Source organism: Balearica regulorum, chromosome W (genome assembly GCF_011004875.1).
Source record: "Balearica regulorum gibbericeps isolate bBalReg1 chromosome W, bBalReg1.pri, whole genome shotgun sequence".
NCBI lineage: Eukaryota > Metazoa > Chordata > Aves > Gruiformes > Gruidae > Balearica > Balearica regulorum.
The window spans coordinates 16,551,947-16,568,778 of record NC_046219.1 but is presented as its reverse complement, the minus strand read 5'-3'; the positions used below and the strand labels follow the sequence as shown (position 1 = coordinate 16,568,778).

General features: G+C 46.4%; 1 long non-coding RNA gene across 1 annotated transcript in view; it reads left to right on the top strand.

The window, feature by feature from the left end:
* Positions 1-16,832, top strand: part of LOC142599259 (uncharacterized) — a 664,355-nt gene that overhangs the window by 216,528 nt on the left and 430,995 nt on the right. The gene's annotated exons all lie outside the window — the stretch shown is intronic.

Genomic DNA, 16,832 nt, shown 5'->3' with positions numbered 1-16,832 from the left:
ACTCCAGAAATACAGATGGGTTCTTCCCCTTCATAGCTTGATGGCATTAGGGTACACTGTGCACTGGTGTCCACTGGAGCTTTATACTCTTGTGGGTCTGACGTGCCAGGCCATTGGATCCACACAGTCCAATAATCCCAGTTGTCCCTTTCCTTCACCTGGCAAAAGGCAGGGATGTTGTCCGAGGTACAGACATGACAGCAATGCCACATACAAATACCAGCTTAGGCTCATTACCACTGATGTTGCATCATAAGTCAATATTACACAGTACAACAAAGTGAGAATCCTGACTCCTCTCCCAAATCTGATAAACAGTGCCGAAGAGAATACATACAAGTAAGGGTTTCTCTAACACAACCCTGTGAACAAACAAAACACCATTGTGACCAGCGACTGTTTACCTAATGCAATAAACGCTTATCAGAACTTTGTTTTAACATGCTCCGGTCAGAGCTGTCATTGTCTCAACCCTTTGTGCTCCATTTTGGGCGCCAAAAAGGACTGTCATGGTTTAGCCCCAGCCAGCACCTAAGCATCACATGGCCACTTGCTCACTCCTCCCTCCCTTCCCCCCCGTGGGATGGGAAGGAGAATCTGAAGATAAAGGCAAAACTCCTGGGTTGGGATAAGGACAGTTTACTAGGACAGCAAAGGAAGAGGGAAATAACAACAGTACTTAGAATAATCAAAGTAGGTGATATACAATGCAATTTGCTCATCTGACAAGACACAACCCAGCAACTGCACAGGACCTCACACTCAGCCCTTCCAGGAGCCATTGCTCCTCCCCAACTAGCCCCCTTTTATGCTGAGCATGACATCATATGGTATGGAATATCCCTTTGGCTAGTTTGGGTCACCTGTCCTGGCTGTATCCCCTCCTAGCTTCCTGTGAGAACTAACTCTATCCTAGCCAAAAACCAGGACACACAAAATATTTTTATGCTGAATACATACAAGTAGATAACATCCTAACAGCAGCTAGATTGTGTAGTTCATCTTTTTCCTCTCTCTTCATATAGTGTCTAGCATAAGAGAAGCCTGGCCCATGACAAGATCACCTGTGCATATCCTGCACAGGGAAACAGAGGCATGGCAGCCTCTCTCATGCCCTTCAGGCGGTGTTTATTCCTGCCATCAACAGCAGCAGCATGATGATAGTGTTACTAAAGCTGTTTTGATCTCTCTGCAGGATGAATAAACAAACTCACTGGATTAGGACTAGCTCTATACCTCTCCTCTTAAAATATATCCTGCATCTCCCATTGCATTAGCCAGGCTCCCATCTGCACTCCTGCGTATTTTTGGGGTAGCGAGGTACATCCATGTGCATGTGTGTATCATTCTGGCACTTAAATATAGAACATTCAGCAATTCATATTGTCACTGGAAATGAACTGTTGAATTTCTAGCAGTTTGGACTCAATTGAGAGCTAAAGGTCAGTTTGCATCAGGTTTTGTATATAATAAAGTAAAACAAGTGCTCAAACATGTCTTGTCCAAATCAACGTCCTTAGTCATCTAGGTTTATTTCAGAGTACTGATGCTTTAAAAGCCTATAAGCACATAGTTACTGTCCTATAATCAAGGAAACCAAAATCCAAGTGCTATCCTGAGAATTTTCCAGGATTACCCACACAAATGAAGTCAAGCATTCTTTTAAAGGAATTGCCCTTAAAAATTGAAAAGCTATTTCAGTCAAGCTGCTGGACTGCTTTATCTTGTCACCCGTGCCCAGCAATGGAACACTTTTTTCCTTTAATAGATATGTTTCTTAAAACGTCCTCATCATAAGTGACCTTTGGTTTTTAAGCAGAACACAACACAACAGTTTAGTCCTGCTCCTCTTCAGATCAGTGGGAAACCCGCCACCACTTCCAGCACAGTACATCTCAGCTTGTAATGTGCACAGGGCTCTACCCTGCAAAACTATTTCACAATCCCCCCACAAAGTTCATGGGCAAGGGAGGCTTTCAGCCCCTCTGAGGATCATGGCCAAGAGATGCTTTCCAAATGATCCATTGCTCAGCACGCAGCAGTCAGCTCACAGATGAGAGCACCAGGGGAAAAAAAGCTTTCAGTTTTTATTTTAAAAGTGAAAGGGCAGCATTATCTCCAGCATCTTTGGGCAGGGACTTTCATGGATGAACAACTGCTCAGTCTGCATAAGTTTATGAAATGGTGAAACAAGCAGGCTGCTATCTGCATGGCCCTTTGGAGGGTGGAAGGTGTGATCAGAACAGAGAAAGAGCTCAGGTTCAAACTCTGAAGGGCAAGCAAGTAGAAAGTTAATTACCCCAAAGGAAATACTGAAACTGAACGTAAGCAAAGTAGTAGGATAATACTAGCAGCTGGTAGAGCCCTGGAAGCATGTGCAAAACAAAATTATGGCAACTTCTTGCGTGCAAGAAAACAGCATGAGAGGCATCACAGTTAAAAGTGGTTAGAAACAGTTTGTTGTCAGAGAAAGTTGCACTGACAAAATAAACAGTTTTTCATTAGCTCGTGTCAGTCTGAGGAAAATCCCCATTAAAAAGTCTAAGCATACTGACGTGGTTTAGGCCCAGCTGGCAGCAAGGTACCACGAGGCCGCTCACCCCTCCCCCAGCATGATGGGGAGGAGAAGTGTAACAAAAGGCTTGGGTCGAGATAAGGACAGGGAGAGATCACTCACTAATTATCGTCATGAGCAAAACAAACTGAACTTAGAAAAGGGATTCATCTAATTTATTACTAAACAAAACAGAATAGAGCAATGAAAAAAAAATAACGGGTTATGGTCAGTTCGTCACACGTTGTTTCTGCTGCTTCTTTATCCTCGGGGGGAGGACTCCTCTCATCATTCCCCTGCTCCAGCATGGAGCCCCTCTCACGGGAGACAGTCCTTCATGAACTTCTCCAACCTGAGTCTCTCCCATGGGCTACAGTCCTTCACAAACTGCTCCAGCGTGGGTCTCTCCCACGAGGTGCAGACCTTCAGGAGCAAACTGCTCCAGCGTGGGTCCCCCACAGGGGTCAAGTCCTGCCAGCAAACCTGCTCTGGCGTGGGGTCCCCTCTCCACGGCTCCACAGGTCCGGCCAGGGACTTGCTTCAGCCCAGGCTTCCCACGGGCCACAGCCTCCTTCAGGTGCCTCCACCTACTCCGGCGTGGGGTCCTCCAGGGGCTGCAGGTGGAATCTCTACACCCCCTCATCCTTCCTCCATGGGCTGCAGGGGGACAGCCTGCTTCACCATGGTCTTCACCATGGGCTGCAGGGGGAATCTCTGCTCTGGTGCCTGGGGCAGCTCCTCCCCCTCCTCCTGCACTGGCCTTGGTGTTACATCTTCACACTTCCCCCTCCAGCTGCAAAAAAAACTTCCCCCCTTCTGAAATATGTTATCACAGAGGCGCTGATTGGCTTGGCCTTGGCCAGGGGCGGGCCCATCTTGGAGCTGGCTAGCATTGGCTCTGTCAGACACTGTGGAAGCTTCTAGAAGCTCCTCACAGGAGCCATCCCTATAGCCCCCACCCACTACCAAAACCTTGCCACGCAAACCCAACACACATACTTTTTGTCATCGACTGGGAGAACCCTTTTATTTTGCTTTGAATTTTATTTTAGTTGCTTTGACATTTATGTTTTATCATGATGCTTTTGTACACAAATGACTACTGAAATCTCCTAACGCAACAGCTAGGAGATGCAATGCTTATTTAACTTTTTAAAATTATCAGATATTGAATATTAAAGACACTTTTTTATCCTAATCAAAGAACTTAATATTATATTGTAAGGAAGGAGCTTTGGCCAGCTGAATTTATTACAACATATCCAGACAAGACAAATACACAGTTAAGTATTTCAAATGCAGATACAGAAGACAATGCTGATATTTCTAAAGAGGTTAAAGTCAGAGTTCATCCCAGGAATAAACAATGACTCAAACATTAAATCTTCCTCCTGCAGCTATGCTTCTGTGATAAAGGTGCTTAAAAAACAGCACCAAACAGGACAGGAGAAAAAAAGGAACGCAGATCCCCAAGCAATTGCTGAGAATGTAACCAAGGGTAAGTTTCTAGATTATCTAGTCCCTGACACAGTGCAGAGAAAGAACAAGAATTTTAAAACAAAGCAATGGCACAAAGGCTTCTGAATAACATCTAATAGCACATTGAAACACAAAATTTTCCTGGGTGAAGCATGTACAGATCTAAGAGCAGAAGCCAAGAATACAACACAATAGCCTGAGGAGCGACCCCAAAGGATACTCTGAGAGCCACCTAGGGGGATGAAGGGGCTCAAGCAAGCAAGGACCATCAGCCAAGAGGCTGCAAGCCTCTGGGGATCCCCACAGGCAGGGCAGCAAACCAACCACCTTCCCAACACACAGGAAGCTCTAGACCACAAATACAACACTCACGGCAAATAGCAGCCAGCTCTTCTGAAAGCTGTCCCAAGCTCCTTGGGCTGTCAGTCCAAAGCCAGCCCTCCGACTCTCTGATTTTCCACATCTCAGAGGCTTCATTACTTCCTCATGCAGAAGTTTGGACTTAGGTCTCTTCCCAAATAAAACACCAAGAATACAGCTGCTTACCATGTTTTACCATAGGATTGAATATTATCAATAATAACCAGAGATAACAGTAAAAATTAGTCTATCAAACAACTTTTCAGATGATCTCAAAAAATGATTCAGCCATTTCAGACAGGTTATTACCTTTACAGTCATTCTCTCTTCACAGGCTGGTAGTGACAAGAAAACTCTTGCATGGATTATATTAAAGTTTGCTAAAATTGCTTGTGCTAACTTAACTCCAAGTTTTATAGGAAAACTGATATAGCTGTGATGAAGCCAAGGGGGTGGGCTACTCACATGTGTTTCCCATTTCCTAGTCACCATAAACTGCAGCAGATGATAGAGAGCAAACAGAAATTACAGAGAGTTTGTTTCAGCTTTGATAGTTGTACAGCCAGTTATTGGGACTGCAGCTGTTGAAAGCTGAAGGCACTTCTCTTACCATTGCTTGTCAGACAGGTGCTGATATCCCAGGGAACCTTACCTGAGAGACTGCACACCCATAACACCGGTATTAGCATTTGTCTTCTAAGGTATCATCAGCTTATCAAGAATTCATTAAACCTGGTGAATCTTAAATATTTCCTGTTGTGCACAGTACCCATGCCCTTGCATTTTCCTGTGCACCTGTGATGAATTTCCCCTGGTGTCAGGGAACAAGCCACCAGGTCAAGATCCATCTTTCTCCTTAGGCTACATCTTCTGTGAGAAGCTGCCTGCAAACTTTCTGCCAAGGAAAGCTGGCAGAACCAAGGCCGGAAGCAGCACAATAAAGTCCCCTCTAGGGGACTCCGGTGCTCTGAGAAATTGTGGAGGAAGGAATACCTATGTGTTGCATATGCACACAGCAAGGGCTAGACAAGAGGAGCACTTGTCCCAGGGCACTGCTCAGGGAAAGTGGAGGGGAAAAACTGGGCCAGAATTAGTTCACAAACTACGTGGGGTGGGCTGTGAGCAAGCCATCCCAGCCTCAGTGGCTGCAGGGAGGAAGCTGGGGGAGGGAAGGGGTTTCAGGACCACAGGGCACTGCATGTCTAGTGTGTGTGTTTCCATATGGATGCAAACATTTATATCAGCTGGCCCAGGACACAGAGTAAGTGCTCTGTGTGGAAAAACATACCTCCGAGTGCTCCCAACAACACACATCCAAGCATCAAAAGGCAGGTCTTCTCCACTCACATCCTATAAGCCTGTCCTCATCCAAGCTCATTTTCCAGCGATGCCTCTTATGAGGCTGGTCACCTCTGGTTTCCTCTAACAACAATGAAGAGACACAGAGCTGCTGCTTAGCTCTTAGGTGGGCTGAATTGCCCTCTGCAGAGGCTGTACCCTCCATGACCTACTGAAAAAGCCTGTGGCAAATTGTCTTTTCACCTGTGCACCTGAGCTGCAGGTTTGTTTGTTTTGTTTTAAATTATTGTTTCCTCTTATATTGCTGGAGCCATAAGCAGAGAGGATCAGTACTACCATCTGCGCTCCCATGGGCCAAGCTGCAGGTGCCCCTGTCTGCACACCCACTGGCTGCCATGGGTGGGGGGCAGGCAGCACCCAGGCAAAAGCCCTTTGCAGGCCTGATGAGAGCTTTAAAGATACATCCTCATTAACCACCACTCCCCCTCCTTTGATATAATACATAGATATCATTCTATATGGTCTATGGACCACCTCTGTAAAATGTCCACAAAGTGTCCATTGAGTTCATTTAGCCTATGACTTGGGGCTCCATCTCATAGTGGTTGCTCAGAACAGGAGAGGTGGTGTGTCGTGTGGAGGTATTGGGCACCAAAGCCAGCTCAGGTCAGGTCCACTGCTGAACCTGCACTGCTTCTTGTAAGGCTTGTCCTCCATTGGTTCAGGTAGTTCCTGCTAATCTGCTACAGTAATTCCTATAACATGCTACTCAAATCATGGGTTACAACAATTTAAAGGTATTTCCATTACAATCTCCACCCTTGGTCCCTTTGGGCCAGACCATTGGGTTTAACCTTGCAATGAACTCCTCCCCTTGCCCCTGCTTGGGCTTATCCACAGACTTCCGTCCCTTAGGGGAGTACCTGCTCCAAGTGGAGCCTTATCTATGAGCCACAGTCTCTCTAGGGGTGTAGTGGGTTGACCCTGGCTGAAGGCCAGGTGCCCACCAGAGCTGCTCTATCACTCCCCTCTTTCATTAGACAGGGGAGAAAAGGTACAACGAAAAAACCCTTATGGGTCGAGATAAGGACAGGGAGAGATCATTCTCTAATTATCATCACGAGCAAAACAGACCGAACTTAGAGAGGGAATTCATCTTATTTATTACTAAGCAAAGCAGAGTAGAGGAATGAGAAATAAAACCAAATCTTAAAACACCTCCCCCCACCCCTCCCATCTTCCCGGGCTCAACTTCACTCCCGGCTTCAACCTCCGCCCCCCTCAGTGGCACAGGGGGACGGGGAGTGGGGGTTACGGTCAGTTCATCACGCGGTGTTTCTGCCGCTTCTTCATCCTCAGGGGGAGGACTCCTCTCATCGTTCCCCTGCTCCAGCGTGGGGTCCCTCTCACGGGAGACAGTCCTTCACGACCTTCTCCAACGTGAGTCTCCTCCACGGGGTGCAGACCTTCAGGAGCAAACTGCTCCAGCGTGGGTCCCCCACAGGGTCACAAGTCCTGTCAGCAAACCTGCTCTGGCGTGGGCTCCTCTCTCCACGGGTCCACAGGTCCTGCCAGGAGCTTGCTCCAGCGCGGGCTTCCCACAGGGTCACAGCCTCCTTCAGGTGCCTCCACCTGCTCCGGCATGGGGTCCTCCACAGGCTGCAGGTGGAATCTCTACACCCCCTCATCCTCCCTCCATGGGCTGCAGGGGGACAGCCTGCTTCACCATGGTCTTCACCACGGGCTGCAGGGGAATCTTGCTCCGGTGCCTGGAGCACCTCCTCCCCCTCCTTCTTCACTGACCTTGGTGTCTGCAGATGTTCTTACATCTTCTCCCTCCTCTCTCCGGCTGCAAAAGCGCTCTCTAACTGTTTTTTTCTCTTTCTTAAATATGTTATCACAGAGGCGCTGATTGGCTTGGCCAGCGGCGGGTCCGTCTTGGAGCCGGCTGGCATTGTCTCTATCAGACACAGGGGAAGCTTCTAGCAGCTTCTCCCAGAAGCCACCCCTGTAGACCCCCTGCTACCAAAACCTTGCCATGCAAAACCAACACAAGGGGTATACCTGCTGTAGCATAGACTTATCCACAGCCACAGTTGCTTTGAGGTGCACCTGTTCCAGCATGGCCTTCTCCATGGGCCACAATGTTTTCAGAGATATACCTGCTCCAGCATGGCATTACCCATAGCTAGAGTCCCTTCAGAGATGAACCTGCTCCAACATGGCCTTACCCATGGCTGCAGTCCCTCCAGGGATGTACCTGCTTTGTTGTGGGCTTATCCACATGCTTTGAGGTACTTCAGCACGACCCCACACACAGCCACAGATGCTTCAAGATATACCTTCTCCACAATCCTTTCAGAGGTACACCTCCTACAGCATGGACATAACCACAGCCACAAATGCTTTGAAATATACCTGCTCTAGCATGGACTTATCCATGGCCACAGATGCTTTGGGGTGTCCTGCTCACACATGGTCACAGTCCCTTCGACTCAAGTGCACACAGGAGTTCCAGCCTGTCCAGTACAGCAGCACAGAAACAGCAGCAATGCCCTGGCCATCTGCCAGCCCAGACACATAGCCATTGCTGTCATCAAACTATTCCCAGGCACAACAGAGTAAGATGATAAGCAGTACAACAAGCAGCAAGAGCAAAAAGCAGCCCCTAACGAGCAGTAGACTCTAATATACCATAAGGCAAGCAAGCCCCATGGCAAGCACAGGAGCCTGCCAATTAGTAGCTAAACAGCAATAACAGCTATAAATTCCCATTAATAGCTAAACAGCAATAACAGCTATAAATTCAATCTAGCACAATCCAATCAAATCTGTCATTACATCAAACCCTTCAAGCCCCATGTTGGGTGCCAAAAAGGATTGTCATGGTTTAACCCCGGCCAGCAGCTAAGCACCACACAGCCGCTCGCTCACTCCCCCAACAGCAGGATAGGGAAGAGAATCGGAAGGGCAAAAAGTGACAAAAGTCGTGGGTTGAGATAAAGACAGTTTAATAAGTAAAGCAAAAGCCGCACACACAAGCAAAGCAAAACAAGGAATTCATTCACTACTTCCCAGAGGTAGGCAGGTGTTCAGCCCTTTCCAGGAAAGCAGGGCTCCATCACACATAACAGTTACTTGGGAAGAGAAATGCCATCACTCCGAATATCCCCCCCCCTTCCTCCTTCTTCCCCCAACTTTTTGTTGCTGAGCATGATGTCATATGGTATGGAATATCCCTTTGGTCAGTTTGGGTCAGCTTTCCTGGCTGTATCCTCTCCCAACTTCTTGCACACCCACAGCCTACTCTGTGGTAGGGTGGGGTGAGAAGCAGAAAAGGCCTTGACTCTGCATAAGCACTGCTCAGCAATAACTAAAACATGCCTGTATTATTGTCCTGGTTTCAGCTGAGATATAGAATTAATTTTTCTTCCTAGTAGCTGGTATAGTGCTGTGTTTTGGATTTAGTATGAGAATAATGTTAATAACACACTGATGGTTTTAGTTGTTGCCAGGTAGTTGTTGTGTCTACACTAAGTCAAGGACTTTTCAGCTTCTCACTCTCTGCCAGGTGCACAAGAAGCTGGGGGAGCACAGCCAGGACAGCTGACCCAGACTGGCCAAAGGGATATTCCCTACCATATAACGTCATGCTCCATATATAACTGAGGAAGCTAGCCAGGAGGCAGATTCGCCACTCGGAAACGGACTGGGTATGGGATTATTTTATTTTCCTTTCACATGCAGTGAGCAATTGCATTTGTGCATCACTTGTATTATTATTTTTATTATTGTTGTTATTCTCTTCCTTTGTTATCCTATTAAACTGTCTTCATCTCAACCCATGAAGTATTTTTTTTTCTCCATTCTCCTCCCTATCCCCTTGGGGTGAGAGGAGTGAGCAAGTGGCTCTGTGGTGCTCAGTTAACCAGCTGGGGTTAAACCACAATAATTATCAATGCACAAATCCAATACATAGTCCCATACTAACTACTATGGAAAAATTAACCTTATCACAGTCAAAACCAGCAGAACAGACAAACGAAGGGTCTTGCAATATAGGTTCATCCTCCCTCTAGAAATGCAGGTTTGTCTTCAAACATGTCAAGGAAGAAATAATTGATTCCTTGAACCAACAGCCTTTAACAGCTCCCACCATGATATCACATACTCTTCCTGAGGAGTCCTGCCAGTTCTTCCCTAGCTCCTTTGTAAGTGTCCCAGAAAAAAATCACCAAGGGAAACATAATGAAGGTAGGCTGTGGGGAAACTCCCCTTTTCCCCATTTCCAGAAAAGTTAATTCCTTGGGATCTTAGATAATAATGATATAATCTTAATTCCTGCACAACAGTGATTTTCTTCTTTCAAAAATAAAGAACATAATCTTGTTTCTATTTCTCATTTCCATGCCTCCAACAAAACCAGAAGTTCTCAAAAAGCTGATACAGTGGTTCAGAGAGTACAGGTGAGATATTTTAATAGAAGAGTCATGTTGGGAAAGGATCTGAAAAGAGAGGCAGCAGGAATGAGGAAAGTGATTTGACCCAAGGCAACAATAACTCTCCACAGGAAATAGGGTTTGCACAAGCCTGCTGAAACTATCCCTCATACGACAGCACCACACTGACTCTGGAAGCAACTAGGCTTTCAGGAGATCATCACACTGAAACCAATGGAAATGTCAGAGTAAGAACAACAGAGTACCCAATATTGGTTTTGTATTGGTTTTCATGGACCTAAGACAACAAATACCTGTAATCCTTTGTAGCAAGTTTACCAACAGTTATCTGGGAAGCTTTGTAACATGGTACTATACCAAGATATACAATGTGATTTTTTTTAAAGAAGCTATGTTGCAAATTACAACATTTTTGGTGTTCCTTTCCAGCCTAAAAACAACTGATCACATCTCTCCTGTGAATTTGGGATTCTTTCACACCTTCCCTCATTTATTCACCTCTACATTCCTAAATGGCTGCACTCTATTTCAGTTTGCTGATTAATACTGTATATTTTTTTCACTTCACCTGCAGAAAAGCAGTGTAAATATAACTCCATGCTGAGACATTTAAAGTTCCAGGAACCAATTCAGCAAGAAGCTTCCATGTGTCTAAGTATGCTAACCATCCCTGGTTCAAATTCAGTGTTTCACTGCTTTGCTGAATTGAGATGCTAAACATAATCTTCAAAGGAACTTCCTTTAAGATCACATACATCATTGCACTTCAGAGTCTTACTATGGAGAGCTCAGAGATGTAGGCAAGAGCATGGTACAGTACCCCACACTTTTCCTTGCTAAAGGAGACAGAAGTCTATGACTTCACAAAAATCAAAGCAAAAGTGACTGGCTCCTACTGAGTGATTTTAAAAGGAGCCTGATATAAATAAAATATGTTAGCTTGCATTTTTATTCCAAATTACAGCCCCAAGTTTTCAGAACATTTTTTCCTCACTGCTGAAGATGATTTTCAGATGGGTAAGTTCACAGCTCCATTAATCATTGCTATATCTATTTTTCATATGAGCCATTGCCTCTAAATTTTTAACACATCATAAACTTTCTGCTCTATTAAAGTATATTCATGAATGTCTCTCTCTGAGCCCAGAAACCAAATAAATGTTTCTGGTTCCAGTAATAGCAAAGTTTTCCCAATGTAAGCCAGCATGTTTAAGCATTACAAGCTGATGGTCAGCACACATTATAACCATTTTATGTAAAAAGATTTTAAACAAACATTGTGATAATTTCACATTCACAAGAAGGAGAGAAAGAGGATAACTTAATTGCCTCTACATGACAAAGCACACATAAGCAAGGAACAAATTTATAGCCTAGTTGTTCTCATAATCTATCACAATTACTATGTGTCTCTGCTCACTCTATCAGAAACATCTGCCTAACCACCTGGGCTAGGGATAACCACTGCTATCTGACATTCCAGTGGTTTACAAGGACAATGCAATTACAGCTGCAAGTCTGCCATAAACAAACAACTGAATACTCTGCTGAATGTATCATAGTCACTCAGACTGCTGAGATGCTTCTTCCTATCTTTAGTAACAGGCTAAGAAGAACATTTGGCCAAAAGAACCAAGCTTCTGGTACACATCTTGGAAAATTTGATATTTTTTTTTTTAACTTCTGCCAGGCCAAGTTGATAAGTTTAACAAGCTAATGAATATTTCTGAATGACCTTCCTTATGTTTTACACTAACAGCAGAATACAAATTCAGAAACATAGAAAAAAACTCTTGGGAGAGAGAATCCAAATGGAAAAGCTCGCTAATTTTGCAAAACATCACTACTTGCTCCAGTTGTCCTTCTGCATGGCTCACTCCTCTTAGCTGCTTTCAGCACATATTAATGACCTTCAACACTGACAAATATGTTGCCCTCATGCTTTTATGATCTCCTAATCTCTCAGAAAGTGATATATTCTGAGATTAGAGTAAATATACCAGGATCCCAGTAGCAGCATAATACAGATGCAGCTGTGATAATGCCAATTAAAACAGTAGCAGCATGTGACAGCTGTTTATAATTAGTTTTAATTAGCAAGTTTTAAACACTGTTAGTGGGCTCCTCTTTGAAGTATGCAGTTAGAGTAGGTTTTGAGTTTATGATTTTTTAGTGCTTTGAGTAGTCTTCTGCTAGAGAACTACTGTGTGAAAGGCTTTAGCAGAAAAGCTTTGCATGATCTTCTAGTATTTCCCTGAAAAATGCTTCCTAAAGGATAAAGGAGCTTCAGCTATGGAAGGAATTTGGGCACAGGATACTGCTCAGATGAACTGTTCAATGCAATTTGCCTACAGTGTTCCCCATCCCCAATAATAAATGTTAAACTTTACCTATAAATGTACAAGTTAAACTCTACAAGCAGGTATCTATAATAAAGTTCTGCAAATATCTACCCAAAGAGAAGAAAAGTTAAAGTTGCTTTTAAGCCCCATTTGCCACATTTCAGACCAATTTTAGAAACAGAGTGTCTTCTCTCCTTCTTGCACTTCAGCAAGAGAAGAGCCCCTGCTTAGGACTTGTTTCCGTTGCACTGGGAGATCTGCCTGAAGCACGTGGAGACATGCTAGCTGCACCTATCCCAGGAAAATAAACACTGCCAGGGATGCTGCCAGGCCCAACCATTGATACTATTGCACTGGGAGAACAGTCACTGGCATGCTGGGGCCCATGCTGTCCCAGGCAATCCCATCCCCACGCAGGTGCAGGAGTCCACAGGCACCAGGAGCCACCCCCAAGGTTATGTGTATGCAGCCACCCTCTCTGGGAGGGAGCGGGAAGGATGTGGTCAAACAGCTGCAGTTGGCCCCCAGGCTACAGAACAGACCTTGGCACTGACTCACAATAATTCTAATAAGCACAGCAATTAGAGCCAGCTTTAACTAGATTGCTTGAGCAATGCAGGTAGTCTGGGCTCCAGCACAGGCTGGGCACTGGAGCAAATCCTCATGGGTCCCAACAGACCTGCACTGACCATGGGGATATCTATGCTGCCACATTTTCACTCTGGTTCTTATCTAAATTAAGGTCTTATCCCTTGCCCACCAGCTGAGTCACCATAATACACATACCATGAGATGCAGGAATGGCAGGTCCAGCGTTGGATGCTAGTGCAGAGCAGAATGGCCACCCATGTCCCCAAAACACATGAATTCATACAAATCTTAATCATCTTAAATCAAAGAAAGTGAATGAATGCTCAAAACTGAGTTTCATGCAACAGCCCAATCCTGCAGGGACCTCCTGCAGGTCCAGGGATGACCAAGGACATTCAACATCACACAGGATCAAGCAGCTATAGCCCAAAACACAACTGCTTCCCCAGGCATGCAGGCACTCAGTGCATTTCCCTGGTACTCAGATGACTTGCAAGAGAACTCGCTTCAACAACAGCACAATCTCCTCTGTTACTAAAGAAACAACCGTTTATTGCCTGAGCAGTCATACTGCAACTACAAAATCATGTTTCATATTTCAAAAATAACTTAGAAATTACAATTTGGAGTGTTTGACATCTTAAGAGATCTATACATCATGTTGACACATATAAACAAAATAGAGACCATACTGCATAATGTCAAGCAGCTTTTTAGCTTGTTTTTAATGAGGCAACCTTTACAATGTAAAGACACACTTTATTTAGGTCTGAATGGGTATTTTTTCTTTTTCTGTTTTGTTTTTTTTTTCCCCTGACAGCAGTTCTTTTTTTTTCTTCACCAAAACCAGTTTTATCTCAAGTAGCTCCTAAACAATTGTGCTTAAAACTTTATGACCTCTATAGAAAAATATAATCAATTCTTAAGTTTTTGTAGCTTTTGTTATCTCTTAATTGAACTATGGAAATTTTACAGTGGCTACTTTCATTTCCACAAAGTAAGAGTGCACAGGGCTCTCAGTAACTCTCCTTACCAAGAGACTCTCAACGGCCATGCAGGGAGAGGCAGGTACATTATTTTTGTGATTAAGAACTAACAGGTTTACTCTCCATTTATTTCAACCATCCTATTAGGGCAGCTAAGACATTTGCATAACATTTCCTTTCACTATGGTTCATGTGAGCTAAATAACACATGTTAAAACCTGGGCTTTCAGCAGCTTTTAATAGGAAGGAAAAATAAACTCCTGCAGTATTACAGATACACAATCTCTGTCTTGGCTTCATCACCTGATGCTATTTTAAGAAAATTAGTAGCTTTGCACTGACAAAACCAATGCAAAGGAATAACGCATTGAGCTCATTTTATCCGATATGTGCAGTAAAGGTTTAGTTAATGGTCTTTTAGTTAAAATACTAGGACTCCACCTCACTGCATGTTAATGAGGTAACCAAGACATTCATTTCAACGTGTCTCAGTCCCTGACCCCTAATAGAGGCACCACATTGCATCCATTCCTCTAACCTTTCTGCCTGCTCTGTCCAGACTGGGAGCTGGGAATGGCTTTTTATGCATATGGCACTTGGTGCATACAGCACTTCATACATACAGCACTGTACTGGGTTTGCATGGCAAGGTTTTGGTAGCAGAGGAGGCTACAGGAGTGGCTTCTGTGAGAAGATGCCAGAAGCTTCCCCCATGTACGATAGAGCCAATGCCAGCCGGCTCCAAGGTGAACTCACCGCTGGCCAAAGCTGAGCCAATCAGCAACAATGGTAGCACCTCTGTGATAATGCATTTAAGAAGGGGGGAAAACTGCTGCACAACAGCAGCTGGAAGAGAGGAGTGAGAGAAACCACTCTGCAGACACCAAGGTCAGTGCAGAAGGAGGGGGAGGAGGTGCTCCAGGCGCCGGAGCAGAGATCCCCCTGCAGCCTGTGGTGAAGACCATGGTGAAGCAGGCTGTCCCCCTGCAGCCCATGGAGGAAGGATGAGGGGGTGTAGAGATTCCACCTGCAGCCCGTGGAGAACCCCACACTGGAGCAGGTGGAGACACCTGAAGGAGGCTGTGGCCTGTGGGAAGCCCATGCTGGAGCAAGCTCCTGGCAGGACCTGTGGACCCGTGGAGAGAGGAGCCCACGCCAGAGCAGGTTTGCTGGCAGGACTTGTGACCCCATGGGGGACCCACACTGGAGCAGTCTGCTCCTGAAGGACTGCACCCTGTGGAAAGGACATGTGGAAAGGACCCACGCTGGAGCAGTTCGTGAAGAACTGTAGCCTGTGGGAAGGACTCACGTTGGAGAAGTTTGTGGAGGACTGTCTCCTGTGAGAGGGACTCCACACTGGAGCAGGGGAAGAGTGTGAAGAGGAAGGAGCGACAGAGACAACGTGTGATGAACTGACCACAACCCCCATTCCCCGTCCCCCTGCACTGCTGGGGAGAAGGAGGTAGAGAAAATTGGGAGTAAAGTTGAGCCCAGAAAGAATTGAGGGGTGGGAGGAAGGTGTTTTAAGATTTGGTTTTATTTCTCATTATCCTACTCTGACTTGATTGGTAATAAATTCAATTAATTTCCCCAAGTTGAGTCTGTTTTGCCCATGATGGTAATTGGTGAGTGATCTCTCCCTGTCCTTATCTCGAGCTATGAGCCTTTCGTTATTTTTTTCTCTTTCCTGTCCGATTGAGGAGGGGAGTGATAGAGTGGCTTGGTGGGCATCTGGCAGCCAGCCAAGGTCAACCTACCACAGTCCTTTTTGGCACCCAACGTGCAGAAATCCCCTTGCAGGCAGAGGGAGCTGGTCCCACCTGCCTCCTTCACCTTCTCCCTGCGGGGCCTGGGCTGACCGGGACATACACATGGGAATGGGGCAGAGGGGAGAGGAAGGGGTATGCGGTAGACGAGGTGGCCCAAAAGAAACGGAGTCGGGATAAGGCAGCCCCCAGTGCCGCTGGCACAATGCCGGGCGGGACGAGCCCCCCTCCCCGAGATGCCGAATTCCCCAGCAGCAGCCATGGCCGCCCCCGCCGCAGCAAGCAGCTGCCCCCACGGGGGGAGGAGGGGCGGGTCCGGGCAGCGGTCACCGGAGGGGCTGCCCGGGGGCTGTTCGCCTTTCTCGGGAGAGAGGGACGAGCCGGTGTGCACACGTGTGAATGCACAACCATAACCACACACATACACGCACCCGGGGGGGAGTATTGCAAGAAATCCGCAGCCAGGTTACAACTTTCGGGGGCAGCTCTGCCGCCGGCCCGGCCCAGCCATTCCCAGCGCGGCGCACTCCAGGAGCGAGCTGGTCTCCTGAGGGTTTCGCTTCTCCATCCCAGACCCCAGCGACCCCTCCCCCCCCCCAATATCGAAAAGCAAAAAATAATATTAAAAAAAGCAGCAGCCCAGAACGGACGGAACGCTTTATTTGCCGCCGCACAAGCCCTGCGCGCTCCCCAGCTGCCCGCCCGGGCTGCGACGCATTAATTTCATAGCACCGGCGACATGAGGACCTCATATCTCTGGACAACTGGGTGAGTCATAAATACACGGTGCTGAAAGCCGAGACTGTTTACAGCGACTTTGCAGTGGCCTCCAGCGAGTCAAACCGCAGAGCGCGCAGGGGCCGGGCTGTGCAGCGCGGGTGCCGGCGGGGGACCGCCGCTGCCACGCTGGCGGCACCTGCGGCCGACGAGGGGAGAAGAGGCGGCCTTCCCGCTGCCGTGCGTGCGTCCGTCCGCGACTGGGGCCGGCTGAGGCC